Genomic DNA, 16,639 nt, shown 5'->3' on the forward strand with positions numbered 1-16,639 from the left:
TCAAATCACCCTACCTACACCTATCTAGGCATCATCAAACACAAACATACAAACTTAGGAATATTCAGTGCATGTATTTAATAGAAATAAGCAATGTTAAGGGATCTCACCTTAATCCTATGATGATATTGCTTAAGTGAATGGAGTGGGGTGGTGTTGAGAAGAACTTAGAACCTCTCAGCATGAGGTGGGGGTGCTCCCTCATGTTGTTCTCCCTTCTCCAGCTCCTCAGCCTCCCTCAGGAAGCCCTCAAAGTCTGCCTCAGAGATGACTGATGCTTGATGATGATGGCTGTTGGGTCGCGGTTATCATATTGAATGCCGCGGTTTACAATTCTCCTTGGAAAAGGCCCACTTCGGTGCCTAGATCCTCAATTTTCATGACTTAACAGCGGTTTAAGGGTGCCGGCAGTCTGACAGCCACTTTGCCGCGGTTTACGAATCCGTGGTTTGTAAATACGCGGTTTACGAGGATTGAGTGTGTGTGTATATATATATATATATATATACATACAGTAAAAGTCCTATTATTTGGCATGTATGGGACTGGGCTGCTGCTGAGAAAGTGGATTTGCCGAATAATAAAAAAACCTACCCACTTAGTACCTTAAATATATTGGTGAACGCTGTCATCACCACTTATGGTATTACAACTGTGTTTGGAGAGAGTACTGTATACTGTACAATACTGTAATCAATACAGTACTATACCTGAATCTAAAATACATATATAAATTAGTGGACATAAACAAGTGTAATGACACAATAGGCCTACAAGTTAGATAACAATTCCTGGATGGGTGAAATGATACGGAATATTACCAATCAGCTCAGTACATCATTTGTATCGGTGAACATTGTCATCACTACTTATATTATTACAAGTATGTTTGGAGTGAGTACTGTATACAGTACTTTTTCCAAACAGAATAAAATAGTTGGAAAATTACATAAAGTAAAGTGGAGGAATAGGAATTGGTAAGGTCTTTCTGATGAAAATTAAACGTACAATTAGTGCTCATTTTTTTGTTCGTTTTTTTTGTTTACATGTGAAAGGGAGAGTATTGATGCAAACAGTAATGTATTCCATTAACCCCTTCATTTCCTCCAGCATTGAACAACCCTTTACAGTAACGATGTCAGTGATGTCGAATTAGTGTGAGCTGTGAAAAACTAAACAATTATGGGAAGGGAACGAAGGTCACTGGTATGTTTACACAACTCTATGCTACCATTCCAAGCAGTCAGGGGGTCGCATTATCTCAGATGTTTTCGCCCATTTCGTAAATGAACTGTAACTTTCTCAATTCTCCCGTGAATCATAGTGAATCATAGCATGGATTTAGGAAGCTAAATAACACATTGCTAGGTGCGCCAGATGAATATCTTCGCATCCTCAAGAAAATGGAAGAAATTTAATCCCTCTTTGAGTACGAAGAATAAGTTTCTTCCATTCTTCTGAAATCAATTTATTTTTCTTAAAGATGTGAAGATAATCATCTGGCGCACCTAACAATGTGTTATTTAGCTTCCTAAACCCATGCTATGATTCGCTATGAGTCATGGAAGACTTGATAAGGTTACTGTGCATTTATCAAATGGGCAAAAACATCTAAGACAAAGGGACCCCCTGACTGCTTGGAATCGTAGCGTAGAGTCGTGTAAACATACCAGTGACCTTCGTTCCCTCCCCATAATTGTTCTTTTTTTTTTTTATAGCACACACCAACTTGACATCACTGACATCGGTACTGTTAAGGGTTGTTCAATCCCGGAGGTTATTAAGGGGTTAATGGGATACGTTACTGTTTGCATCAATACTCTTTCACATATGAACACAAAAACGAACAAAAGAATGAGCGCTAAATGTACGTTTAACTGTCATTAGAAAGACCTTAGCAATTCATATTCCCCCAGTTTATTTTACGTATTTTTCCGACTTTAGGTTAGGTTAGGTTTGGTTAAATTATTAGGTACAGTTAAACTCCGTTAGGTTAGGTTTAGTTAAACACTTAGGACAGTCACTTCCACGATTATGCTGAGGAATCAAAATACAAGAGCTGTCACAGCCGTACAGCTAAAAACAACGGGGAAACTGATTTAACAAGCAACAGTTATTTATGGGTAATGCATTACAGTATCAGTGGTTCATGGGCTACGCAATTAGCGATAAATGTCATTTTCAGGAAGGCATCAAGAATGAGAGAATTTCAAGAATTAGCGAGGGGGCTTGGAACGTAACCCTCACTAAATCTGGAGGGATGGTTACTGTACAGTATGATACAGTGCAATATTGTAATCAATACAGTACTATACCTGATTATAGTGAACATATAGAAGTGTAATGAAACATTAGGCCTACAAGTCACAGATGACACTTCCTTGACTGCCGAGATTATTCCAGACATCTGCCGAACAATCAAAGATTTTCGTAAATGGGACTATTTCTCAAAATTGCCAAAATGTCAGATCTACTGAATAATCAGCTACCGAATAATAGGACTTTTACTGTATATATACAGTAAACTCGCACCGAACACGTTCTCGCCAAATGCGGTCGCAATTAGGCTATACGCGGTTAGTGCTGGGATACGTTTAAGACAACGTAAGATTAAAGAACCATTACGAAAACTATAAATTTACGCAAGAGAGGCCTTTGAAAGGCCAAATCCTCAAACATCAGCTCAGCACGCATGGTTTGTTTTGATCACGTGATGTGATTTTCTGTACTGCTTTTCCACAGTACTGTATTTGTAAGTTAAATATTTACAGTACTGTTCTGGTAAGTTTATGTGCAGGTTAAAGTACTATTAAATAACGTTCAAGCAAGAAATAGTCTTCATGGATTTGGAGAAAGCATCCAGTTTATATGACAGGTGTCGGGATATTACCTTTTTTATTTGTTTGTTAAATATTTGCTGTACTGAAGACGCTTTTCCACAGTACTGTATTTGTAAGTTAAATATTTACTATTCTGGTATGCCCTTGTAAGATGAACATTCCGACGCCGATTGGTTTTGGCATCGGAATGTTGCCTTGTGTTTACGTATTTGTATGTTGAAGTTTTGCTGTGCAGTACTGTATTTGTAAGTCATAACATTAAATAAACCTTCAAACCACTTAAAGTGCTTCATACTGATTACCAAGGGCAGATAACAGCAAAAGACCACGTTTAGGGGATCTAGGGAGCAAAATAACGAGTAGTTAAAACGTACGTGGTTTCACGCCGAACACACCACGTTAGGAGTGAATCCCACGCGTTGGGGGTGAGCTTGCTGTATATATATATATATATATATATATATATACAGTAATTCTCTAATAAGCCTATATAGTGTAAGAAAATGCCTATTGTTTTTAATAATAACAATGACTTTTTATAAATACCTCAACACTTGGCAACTTTGCTTTCCAACACTGTCATGCTTGTAGGTGAGTCAGTGAGGGTAGGTCAGGTGTCAATCTGCAGGTCACTGCCTCTCTGACTGCTATCAAAGATGGAAGCTCCTACCCCTATTACTCGCCCTCGTCTGCTCCACAGTCGAGAAAAAGAACTCTTATATGCAGAGAGAGACAGACAGACAGACAGAGAGACAGACAGACAGACAGAGACAGACAAAGTCAGAAGGTTTTTCCTCAAATTCTAATAATTCATAAAACTGTATAGACTTTTTATAGAAATAAATCTCCATAAAATGTTGATTTTATATGCAGAGAGAGAGAGAGAGAGAGAGAGCGCTGGGAGTGAGGGTTAACCCTTGTCTCTAATCCGATAATTGGCCCAGTAGAAACTCTGGAAACGTCGCATGTGGGGGAATTCCCGTGAGGGACAACACGTAAACGATCTGGATATTTTGGAAGGACTATAGGTCACCTCACTTCAGACATTGCAGCTACGCCAACCCCTACTTGCCCACACTCCCGTGAAAACAAAGGCAGCTGATCATCCTCAGAATGGCTTAGAATAGGCTATGCCAAGCCCCAGCTTGGAATGCCTTCTGAAGGTTAAACCTGCGCATGGTTCAACAGGTTCAGCTGCTGATTTCGAGCCCCCCACTGGAATGCCTTCCGAAAGTTAAACCCATGCATCGTTCTACAGGTTCAACTATCTGCTGCATCACTTTGAGTTGGTGATCTATAGGTGAAACTCTCACTCTATCTACTGCCAGACCCCTCAATCCCATAAGGGTGGCTACAAACAAATCACCTCCATGTTGCCCTGTCCAATGAGAGTTCGCTGCCTTGGTCCCAGCTCACACCCCCCTCTCTCATATACCTCTCCACTCCATCCCTACATCTCCTCCTCGACCTCCCCCTCCCTCTCCCCCTCTCCATCTCATCCTCGGCCTCCCCCTCCCCCCCACCTCACTCACACTTTCCTCATTAGTTTCATGCTCTCCTTCCTCTCCACATGGCCAAACCACCTCAGAATATTTCTCCTAATGTTTTCTATCACATCCACAACCACACCACAATGCTCCTTCGCTTCCTCATTGGTAAGTCTGTCTCTCCATGTAACTCCACATGTTCCTCTCAAATAACTCATTTCCATTACTCTCACTCTTGACTTGTGTCCTTCCAACAAGGTCCAAGCTTCACTTCCATATCTTTGAGCAGGTATCACAATACTGTCATGCAGTGACTTTTTTACTTCCATGCACACTTCGCTGTTCCTTATCATTGCTTTCAAAGAACCAGCAACCTTTCTTCCCTATTGTACCCTTTCAAACACCTCACCCTCTAAACTTCCATCCTTTCTCATCAAACTACCCAAGTACTTAAATGCACTCACATTTTCCATTTCCTCCTCATCTAGTCTCACTGCACATTCAGTGACTTCACTTCTCTCCAAGACCATAACTTTACTCTTCCCTACCTTCACCTTTAGATTCCGTTTCTTACACACACTCCCAAACCCATTCACCAAGCCTTGCAGTTCCCCTTCATCTTCACTTAAAAATACAGTATCATCTGCAAACAACAGTACAGGGAGTTTCCAAATACTGCCCTCTTTTATTAGGGTCGCTCTAACATCCACTGTCCTACCTTGTATCTCTTTTATTACCCCATCCATATACAGACGGAACAACCATGGGGATATGACACATCCCTGTCACAATCCAATATTAATATAGAGAAATTCACTCAGTTCACTATCCACATGCACTGCAGCCTCAGTACCCTCATACATACTCTTCACAGCATTCAACAACTTCCCATTCACTCTGTATGTCCTTAATACTTTCCACAGTCTTTGTCTATCCACCCTGTCATATGCTTTCTCCAAATCCATGAAGGCCACATACAACTTCTATTCCTTCTCTAGAAACATTTCCACTCAAGACCTAAGAATGAATAGCTGATCTACACAACCTCTTCCCTTCCTTAAACATCCCTCTTCTTCTTCAACTAATTTCTCTGTTATTTCCCTAACTCAGTCAATAAGTATCCTACCACATACCAGTACTTTTCCTATTACAGTAAGAAGACAAATGTCCCAGTGATTACCAGTACCACACATTTCTTTTTCCCCTTTTCCTTTGTACAGGGGAATACTTATACAGTACCTGACTTCCGATCCTCCGGGACTCTACCTTCCTCCCAGGTCAATCTGCACATCTTCCATATCCATTCTACTACTACCGGTACCTCTCCCCCATGTTCAGAACTTTTTTAAGGAAAGTAAATACAATTTTTTGACTGAATTTCAGATAATAAAGTTTGTACGGAGCTATAAGGTGATATAATGTATTGTATAGTATTTTGCTATTAAAAGTGCTAATTGTCATTCCTGTGCTGATTTTGGTGACTGCCAATTTGGTACCATAATTTGTCATACCCATGCCAGCATGACACTGACAGAGTCTAGAAAGCCACATCAGGCTGGTACCTCAGAAGGAATCCACTGGCAAAACTGGGTCAGGCTATATATGATGCCTACAGTCCCTCTCACTCTTTTTAAGCCATGTGAGATGTAAGTTTTTACAAGATGGGGACACAAACCCCACCCCAATCTCCCAAGCCACGGAAAGACCCATTTCACTAAGAAATTTGAAAGATCCATGCCCCAGTAGTAACATATTAATGAATTTGATTCATGAAACACTAACTCAAATGATGTACTTTTTACTGGTGTTAGCCCTGTATGGGTGGGCAACTTATCTATTATACGACCATAAGGGGCAACATATTTTCAGAAAAATAAAGTATCAAGGAATAAGCCTAAACATGCATAAATCGATGAAAATGGGTGAAAAACGTAGGCATGGGGTGTTACATACGCGGTAATACATCTCTGCTGGTTGTGGGAGGAGGAGGGGAGGAGTGAGGGAGGAGCGCAGGCAGGCAGCATATCACCTGGCAAGCCTGGGGCGAGGCTAGCAAATTCTTTGCTCATTTTCATTTTCTTCACCACTGAGCACTACATTTATCATTTACCGTATGCATTCTTTACACTATTCACTGTCCTCAAAATCTTAAGTATGTTTCCTATTTTACTTGAACACTTACAACAATAAAACTTACGTACATATATTCTGTTTTACTTGAACAATTATAACAATACAACTTATATATGTATATTCTATTTTACCTGTTTCAAGGCTTGGGAGGGCACAGTAGATGACAAGGATGCCTTATCACCCAATTTCACCAATAAATTAGGACTGAAAATGGCCGGACATTATGTAATGTCGCCCGCCACCTCACGCATGAACGTTACGTAATATTGCCCGCCTGTTAGGGGTTAAGAAGTGAGATTTGCCAGTTTGGAGCTCAAGAAGCATCTCGATGTTTACGGTAGCTAGCTCTGGTATGAGTCAGAGTTGCCAGTTTGCCAGCTGTTTGTGAGCGTAGTTATTTCGTAAGTTAAGCATTAATTTTTCTGCTCTTTTTCTTTAAAATGTTTTATTTATGTGATTGCTTGTTAAATTATGTAATTTAAGTTCGTATGGTAAGAGGGAGGTGGTGGTTCAATCGGTAGAGAGATGGCCTGCAGTCCTAACGGACCCGGGTTCAAATCCCGCTGAGGCAGGGAACAGTTTAAGGATTTGAATTTCATAAATATCAGACTTCACTGATCTACCAGTAGACCTGCCGACATGTCGTAAAAATACCCCCGCTAATACCAATACACCAGTCCTGTATGAGACAGCCCTAGCATGTATTCAATATGGACGGTGGGTGTTAGCGCCGAAGTGGTGACATGTAAAGGTGTACGGTACATAGGAGGACTACAGGGCCTTGAAAGCAGGCTGTGAAGCCTATGTCCAGAGTCGGTCAAAAAAAAAAAAAAAAAAAAAAAAAAAAAAAAGATTTAGAGTGTTATGTAATGTAAGAAAACTCTGGCATGTTCTGACACCTCCGAGTTGACAACTGTTGTTCTCGTAGAATGTAGAAGCTTCTCGAATAATACAAGCTTATATAAGGATGGGGTAGAAACTATTTCAAGTTTAGTCGGTTTTCAGTTCAGTGTGAGTGTAGTGCAATGTCAGGGAAGTTTGTATATTTTCAGTAATTGTGAAAACAGTGAAGTGTTGTTGGCAAACAGTGAAGTGTTTATTGAAGTTTGTAAATCATCGGTTCTTGTGTAAACTGAGAAGTGTGTTGTCAAGTATTAAGTGTAACTGTAAAGTTTATTTAACTCCAGTGCCTGTGAAAACAGTGAAGTTGGAAAGCATTAAGTGTAATTATTCTGAAAAATAAAGACAGTAAACTTAAGAAGCCAGTGCTTACAACGCCTCAGCTGATCTTGTGTACTGAACACTTAAAGGCTGACCATAGGAAGAACAACTCATTGGGCAACGTCCTTCCTATACTGTCCTACTGCTGTTGGAGCCTGTGGCAGTGTGGGTTGGGGACGTAACACTGGTAAAAGGGTCTGTCTCTGTCCTTGTTAGTAGGATGAGCTGTACCGGTACATATCTTAATAACCTAAGTAATGGGGGGTTACACATTTTCTTTTTGCTATTAAAAAATTAAATTTCTAGAAACTGGCCCTTCTTGCACTCAGCTGTGGATTTTGAAAATAAAAAAAAATGCAATAAAGTACTAGTGGGGTTGGTGGAGGATTAGTGCCCCTCCCTGTAAAACAATTAACTCTAAGCCCTTGGCCACCCTGTCTGGGATACATGGCATCTGGCAATGAATGAATGAATGAATATCAGTGATGAACCTGATGTAGTCAAGACAAAATCTAGAGAAGCTCCCACTCACTGATATTCAAATGTTTATGGCAAGGAAGTTCAATTATATACAGTGCTGTTTGGCCTACTGGTAGTTCATTTATGACACCTCAATTCGGTAAATTTTTTCAAGTTGCCAATACACCCCCCAGGTAGTGCAATATATTTAGCTGGTAGCTTTTGATGCGATTTGAATGTTTTTGACCTTCATCTTTGTCAGAAATGCCTCATTTCCCCTCTTATCCAATCATGAACTTTGATTGGACAAGTATTTTCCAAAAAAAAAAAAAAAAATTAAAAAACAACTCAAATCACATCACAAACCACAAGAAAAATATACTGCGCCACAGGTTAACGTAACGGAACAGACAAAAACCTAACCAAACAGATGTAACGTAACCTCACCAAACGCACTAAACCTAACCCAACATACCTAACCTATCCTAGGGGAATACCGGTACATAACATAACCTCACCAAACACACTAAACCTAACCAAACCAAATTCAACATACCTAACCTATCCTAGGGGAATGCTTACCCTAAAGATATGATGATCATCTGGCAATAACGTCGTGGTTCCAGAACTTTTGAATCCAATACAATTTGCCAAGCAGGCAGGTGTGTGTTGTCCAAAAAAGTTCCTTTGTAGCCAGATCCACAAAAACTTGCCTACACTGTACCCATTTCTTGGTTTCTGCGTACTTTTTGTACCGACCACAGTACCAATGATGTCTGTCTTTTTTAAATTTACACAGTTCCTGACAGTCTGGGCAATAAACTTCCGAAGGTAATACACTGTGTCTTCTAAGAAACTCAATAGCCTCCTCAGGTTCCAAGTGGAAACGCTTAATCACCCATAGTCAATACCACATCCAGGACACACAGCATGTCTTTCTTCTTCAGAGGCCATACTGAGAAGGATTTGAATTTTCCATCCACAGGGAATCAAAGACCGCATTTCTAATTCATTGGCAGAATACCATCACGTGACCTAAAATAGGCCTATGAATGGGTGATAGACCTACGATACACATGCATAGTAAATTATCTCTCAAAATATCAATTTCCGAATGAGGTTATGGGGGTTCATTATGATCCTTAAGGAATATACTATACGTTAATGGTGCTAACATTCCTGAACTGCGTATTGGCAACTTGTAAAATAATACCCTCAATTCTTCAGAAATAACTGATACTAAGGTCAGGCCCAATGACAGTTGCTTTCATGGTTAAGTTCAGCTGCACTGGGCTTGGTTTGCATGTCTATCTATCTATAGCCAGATGCCTTAATTCTGTAAGGGGTGAACACAAACAATTCGCCTCCGTATTGCCTTGTCCATTACCATTTCACTGCCCTCCCTCCAGCTCACATCCACCTCTTTCATATAGTTTGCCTGTAATCCTAAAAAAATTTTTACAACTTCAAAAACTGACTACCAGTATATATTTCATATTCTTCTTCAGCCTAATACTATACTTGATAATTTGGTTAAAATCATACAGGGGAAAATCCATTATTGTATTTACCACAGCTCTCCTTGATTTTCATTGATGTTCACATATTACACACATGTAATTATTGTTCAGTGGTATTCAAATACTGCAGTGGTTATCAAATAGTGCTGCCTTTGCTGCCAGCAGTTTGGCTTGTAACTAACTTATTTCTCCACAGGGTTGAACTTATCACCACAAGTAATGCCACTTTGTTCACCTCTTACAACTCCAGCAGTATTATCAAAGCGTCCACCATACACACAAGGGACCACTTATAAACAAACTTACGTGTGACTCTATACCAGTAGCAACAATCAGCTGTTACCTGCCAACCACTATCACATTCTCCATAGCAGCACTACCACGACAGAAACTAACCTTGCAGCAAGATCCAGGATATGCATTACACTCCCTCTAGAGTAAGAACTGGGTGAATTAAGCTCCTCTTTGACGTGAGATGTTGCAATATATATACAGTATATATATATATATTTTCTAATGCTCTCTCAGATATTCGGTTTCTCTCGCCTCTCACGCACAAATTATCAATATTTACGGTTTTCTTCGCAGTGATTCTTCTTCTGTTATCAACACCACAATTAGGAAGATATGTGTAAGTCAATATTGCACAACCACGCTTAATTTCCTTGTTGGTGAAGCAAACACTGACGCAAATTCGATGAAATATGTCATCAACAGAACTGTGTTGTGATGGCGGCACCAACTCCACATAAACATTTTTTTTTTTTTGTAACAACGCAGACTTCTTAACCTTTTGTTTTATTCCACTGGATAATCGAAATGCAACCCATAAATCTATTTAGTAGACACATTGCAATATTAAATAGCACTGCATAAAGAAGCTGTCATTAACAGGTTGTTTTCTTTCATACATTTCACAATATATATATATATATATATATATATATATATATATATATATATCTATATGAGATATCCGCGCGGCAATGTGAGCCAGACAACCCCAGGAGGAGAGTACGGGGGGGGGGGCCATAACAACCCCACTAGGAGGTGACAGGGAGGCTGGATTACCTGTCGCATCTCCCAGTCGAGAGCGTCATATGTCCCTCGCGCTCCGATGCCCCTGTTCTCCGCAGCCAGATGACCCGGCAGGGTGCAAGAAAACGACACCACACTCCCGCAGAGGGAACGCTTGCCAGAATCGAGGTGGGACTTGCATAGACAAGCTCCCAAGCGGACCCTCGGACATCGAGTCCTCTGAACCGGTCTCCTTTTTGACAGAGGACTCAGGAGGAGCCTCAAGGGGTGCTATCCCCCAGAAGAAGCAGCGGACGTGCCGTCGCCATCCACCAAAGCTGTCTCCAGGGCAGGAGCCCCAGACCCAAAGGCAGGAGAGCAGTCTCTATCAGCACTCTGGCAATAGCCAGGCATATCCACCGGGTGCCTTCTCCCTGCCTCCAAAACAAGGGCCAGAGAGGAATCTCCATCGGCGTTGTGGCAATAGCTGTGTGTATCCACTGGGCGCCTTCTCCCTGCCTTTGAAACGACAATTGGAGAGCAGTCTCCGTCAGCGCTGTGGCAACAGCCAGGCGTATCCACCAAACGCCTTGTCCCTGTTGTCAGGAACTAGGCCAGAGAGCAGCCTCTGTCTGAGCTGTGGAAATAGCCGGGCGTATCCAGCGGATGCCTTCTAGCTGCCTCCAACACAACGGTCGGAGTGCAGCCTCTGCCAGAGCTGTGGTTATAGCCGGGCATATCCACCGGGTGCCTACTCCCTGCCATCAGGGTCTGTAACAGCAGGCAGGTCGACTCCAGGCCACTCTCCTCCTGCCCATAATCGGGCTCCTGCAGAAGGCGGCACCTCCCACCCCGAACACCACCTCGGTGGCGAAGTGAGGTGCCCCTCTCCCTGCCCCTTGGTACTGGAAAGCAACTCTTGCTCCTTTTCAGAGGAACCTCCAGAGACCAGAGTGGGCGAGACATGCCCAAGGGCCAGTGTCCTGTTGGTGCAGCCCCAGGTGTTGTCGGACTCCCCCAGGACGAGAGGCCGTAAGTTGTCCCTGACGGCCTCCTCTTGATGGCGAGGCTGCAACCCCCAGAGATGGCAGGCCTCCTCCGGCGCCTGTTGCGCAGCCGAGCCTCCCCAGACATCAGTGGCCGCAGCCCCTCCCTGATGGCCACCCCTAAGGGGCGTGAGAGCTGTGCATCCAGGGCACTGCCCCCTCTGTGCCCAACCCTAGCCCCGGGCCTCCCCATGTCCTCTCCCAGAACCCCAACCATGATGAAGGGCTGGCGCCGAGCTGCGCACCTGTTGGCCCTCTTCGGCCCTAGCCCCAATAGCCCGGTTTCCTGTTGGGCCATAGCAGCTAGGGAGCCACCCCACACACCACTGGCACACTCTTCCCGGACTCGTGGCAACCCGATGGACCACCTGGCTCTACTGTATACTACTCATCGGGCGGTCCCCCTCCCATGCCAGGCCGCCACTTGGAACTCCCGTAATAGTGGGCCCTGTCCTCCCCTCCATCAGAAACTGAGAGTAATAGATCCTCCCTTTACATTCCCCCACTGTGACTAGCCCCGCCCCACAGTGAACTCTCCCTGTGGTCCCCTCAAATAATGTGTGATCTTCCCCCAGTGTGTTCACCCTCCTTGTGCATTCTAGTGTACCCAGTTACTCAAAGTGCTGTTACACAGAGTACTCGGCATACCCGCACAGGTCAGTTCCCCCCGACCGTGACCGATATTCCCCCTGTGTCACTTCCCCCACAGGACAGCAGACGTCAGTGTAACCTGCACCCGTGAACTCAGACTAAATCCCCCCCCCCTTTCACCCCCATGAGAGTACTCCCACCCTAGCCTCATTAAACTCCTCCCCGTGTGACTGCCAGTGTGAGACCATTTACATATATATTGTTATCCAGCGTATTCTGTGTCCCGACTTCTCAGGTCCAGTTACAATGAAACTCTGGGTCCTTAATTCCTGACCAGGTCACCACTAGCAAGGAAGGGAAAAAGCAAACACCACAGGTAGACAAATACACTAGTATATTAATGAAGAACAATTACACACACAGCATTCTATGATCAGAGTCCAAGTTAAACAATGCTTTACTCTGATACTGATCTCAATCACTGTCCATCTAGTTCAGCATCGTTGTCTCACATCTGGGCTATTTCCCTCACCATATCACAAGCAATATGTCACCAATATAGGTAGTACATTAACACAGACAGATTTACATATAACACAACCCAGTACACCCACAGGGACAGTTCTTAAGCCTAGTTGCTCACGTGACATAGATGGGTCCTAGCTAATACATCATCTCCGAGTGATATATATGGAAGTCCCTAGCTAACTTAGCTTCTATACACGTGTCACATAGGCCGAGAATATACCATAGGTCACACTGGGGGCGTAGAGGGGAGAGGGACTTAATGAGGATAGGGAGGGTTACTCTCTGGGGAGCTGGGCCAAAGGTAGGGAGGAGAAGGGGGGGGAGGATATAGCCCTGAGATCTTGCTGTGTTATGTGAATGGTGCGGGCTTGTCTGTCATTGTCCGAGAGAGGGGGGGATCCCAACCCAGGGCTGGGGCTATACACTCTGCACGTGATTCACAGGGGCTTAGTTCATCAAGGGGGGGAGGACACTACAATTGGGGGGGAAAGAATGTGCCGCATATGGGGATAGGAACACAAGAGAACGGTTTGCTGGTAGTTCACTGGAAGGGGGAGGGTCCACGACACTGGGGAGGTATATGATCATGAGACCTGTCACTCACGATTCTGATGGAGGGGAGGCCACAACCCCTGGGGGAGAATGCCTATGCAAAGAGCTCCAAGTGGCGGCCAGGCATGGGAGGTGGGCTGGCCAGGGAGCTGTGCAGGACAGTGGGGCCTGTGGAGTTGCCACTAGTATGGGGTGGCTTCCTCACCGCATCAGTCCTGCGGGAGGCAGGGCTCTCAGGGCTGGGCCCGAAGAGGGCCAGATGTCAGGTAGTGCGCCGCCGGCCCTAGGTTGTCTTCGGGGTCTGAGGGAGGGCCTGGTGGAGACCCGGCCCGAGTGTTGGCGGGGGGGGAGGATGCTGCAGAGGTAGGGCGGCCTATACCCCGGTCCGGGGTGGCCGTCAGGAGAGAACTGTGGCTGCCTGCATCGGGGGAGGCCCTTTGGTCTTGGTGAGCACCTAGGGAGGCCCGCTAGCTCTGGGGACTGCAGCCTCTGCTGCAGGGGGAGGCCGACAGGGGAGAGCTGCGGCCTCTGCTGCAGGGGGAGGCCGACAGGGGAGAGCTGTGGCCTTTGCTGCAGGGGGAGGCCAACAGAGGAAAGCTGCAGCCTCTGCTGCAGGGGGAGGCTGACAGGGGAGAGCTGCAGCCTCTGCTGCAGGGGGAGGCCGACCTGGTGGAGCCCGTCAGCATCTGGGGTGACCTGGGCTGCAGGGACCGGACTCTGGGCCTCGCGGGCTTCTCGTCTGGTCTGGACTCAGGAGGGGAACCTGTAGGGGACGAAGCTCCAGCCCTCCAAGGAGAGAGCTGGAGGGAGTAGCACCTCACTGTAATACCAGGGTGGTGAGGCGAGCCAGAGGTGACTCCTTCCATCAGGCAACCCCATCGGGTACTGCCTGTGACCCTATGTGGAACAGGGGTTCGAGGGCACTCCAGGCACTCCTGTCGTAGGGCTAGGACCTCCTGCCCTGGAGACGTCGGGAGGAAGAGGTCAGATGTACACTCTCGGCTAGTGCCGTAGCTCTGACGGAGCGTGCCCTCCTTTCATCATGTTGGGGTTACCTGTCCTGGGGACATCAGGGGGAAGAGGCTGGATGTATACTCTCGGCTTTCGCCGCAGCTCCAATGAAGTGTGCCCTCCTTCCATCTGGGAGGGTCCTGTGCCTGTAACGTCGGGAGGAAGGGGCCGAACGTACTCTCTTGGCTTTCACCACAGCTCCTACAGAGCGTGCCCTCCTTCAGTCTAGGCAGGGGAACAGCAACGCTAGAGGCTGTCCTAACTTAAATAAGGAGCCAATTCAGAAGACTCGGCGTCTGAGGGTGTGCCTTGGAACTTGTCACTGCAAGTCCCACCCCGATTCTGTCAAACACTTCCTCTGCTGGAGAGTAGTGTACTTTTTCCGTACACTACTGGGTGGTCTGGCTGCACAGAAGGGGTCGCCAGAACGCGAGGGAGATGTTTCGTTGTTGCCTGGACATCTGCCCAGGTAAGTCTCACTCTCTCCTCCTGGGGTGGTGGTGTCGGGCTCATCCCGCCGCACTGTTATTTCATATATACTTTCTCGTGTGTGACATGGCATAGACTAAGTTAGCTATAGGGCTTCATCTATGTGATGTGGACATATTATATTAGCTAAGCTTTCGTCTCTGTGACGTGGACACCTAGGGTTAAGGTTGAGTGTATATATCTATATTATCATCTCTATGGTGCCGGAGACACAGCCCTGTTGTATATGTATGTGTCACATGTCATGTGCCTGAATATTTCTGTGGAATATTTGTTGTGATACTGGATGAACATATTGTAGAGTTGCTCAGGTGTGATTTCTTATTAGACGTGCTGAACTAGGAATTGAGAGTGATCCTTGCAACTGCTATATTGTACTGTTGTATCCACCAGGCTTTGATCACGGAATAGTGTATGTGTATATATCTAGTTAATATATAAGTGTACTGTTGGACCCAAGGTGTTTGTGTTTTTCCTTTCCTGGCTGACCCTGACCCGGTCTAGAACAAAGAACCCTCAGTGCACCGTACCTAGGACCGGGAAGTCGGGACCTAGAATACGCTACATAACAATCTCTCTCTCTCTCTCTCTCTCTCTCTCTCTCTCTCTCTCTCTCTCTCTCTCTCTCTATATATATATATGTATATATATATATATATATATATATATAAAATACCCTCCGTAAGGGCAGACCACAGAGAGGCGTGTGGATGGGATGAAGAAACATCAACCCCAGGAGGAGACCACAGGGAGGCGCGTAAGGTTCCCGAGACAGATGGTCTCACATCCCCGACCATCATGTGCCCCTTTTCACTTCAACGGAGCCAGCGGGGAGTCCACTGCCCTGCTGCACTACGCTCCAGCTGGACCAACACTCACCAGCATCAGGGTGGGACTAGTGCTCTCAGTCCCCAGTAGGACCACAGCAATGTCCACTAGACCTGTCGAACAAGGAACATCCACCGGACTTCCTTCACCTACAGACCCCGGAGGGAGAGGGACCACAGCAATCTCCATTAGACTTGCCGAGCAAGGAACGTGCACCAGACTCTCTCACCTGCTGTCCCAGGGACTAGAGGAACCGAGGCAATGTTCACTGGACTTGCTGGGGAGGGAACGTCCACCAGACTTCCCTCATCTACTTCTCCTGAGGCTCCCGTCAAAGATAGCATCCCTTGCTTGCCTCGCCCCTCAAGAGGCCAAGCAGGACGCCCATCGCACTCCCCCCAAACCCTAGGGGTGTAGTCTGCTCTTGCTACAGCCAGCGCCTCAATGTCACCAGCCACTGTCGGACTCCCTGAGTACGAGAGGTCGCAGGCAGACCCTGACGGCCTCTCCAAGCTGACAAGACTGCAGACCCCAGCTGTCAAGGGACATCCCAAGGACTCCAGGCTGGGACCTGTCCAAACCCCCTGGCGAGACGCCCACCTCCTCCAAGGGGAGGCGCAGAGCCACGTGCCTGCTTGCCCTTCGGCCCCAGTCCCAAGGGCCGCCACATACACCAAGACCTCACCAGAGGGGAGCCTCCGACGACGCTGCCCCACAGCCCACACTGGATGATCCACCACGCGACCAGAAACCTGACGTGCCTCTCATGGGAGTGCACACCTAATGGCTGCCTCCCACACCTGGCCGCCACCTGCAACTACCTGGTATCCCATAGCCCACCCCTCTATCCTTATGTACTTATATTGTATTTGTCCTGCACTGTATCTTTTTGTGGTAATATACGTGTAAGACTGGTT

At 45.7% G+C, this 16,639-nt stretch overlaps 1 protein-coding gene across 1 annotated transcript in view; it reads right to left on the reverse strand.

Moving 5' to 3' along the window:
* GTPBP1 (GTP-binding protein 1) overlaps nucleotides 1-10,151 on the reverse strand; it is a 463,031-nt gene extending 452,880 nt beyond the window's left edge. Inside the window, exon 1 of the mRNA XM_080276296.1 lies at nucleotides 10,057-10,151. The gene's annotated coding sequence lies outside the window, so the exon portion shown is untranslated. The remainder of the gene's footprint in view (nucleotides 1-10,056) is intronic.
* Nucleotides 10,152-16,639: the final 6,488 nt, after the last annotated feature.

The sequence above is a fragment of the Coenobita brevimanus genome, chromosome 64 (assembly GCF_032717465.1).
Source record: "Coenobita brevimanus isolate Jiangsu-jjx chromosome 64, ASM3271746v2, whole genome shotgun sequence".
Taxonomy (NCBI): domain Eukaryota; kingdom Metazoa; phylum Arthropoda; class Malacostraca; order Decapoda; family Coenobitidae; genus Coenobita; species Coenobita brevimanus.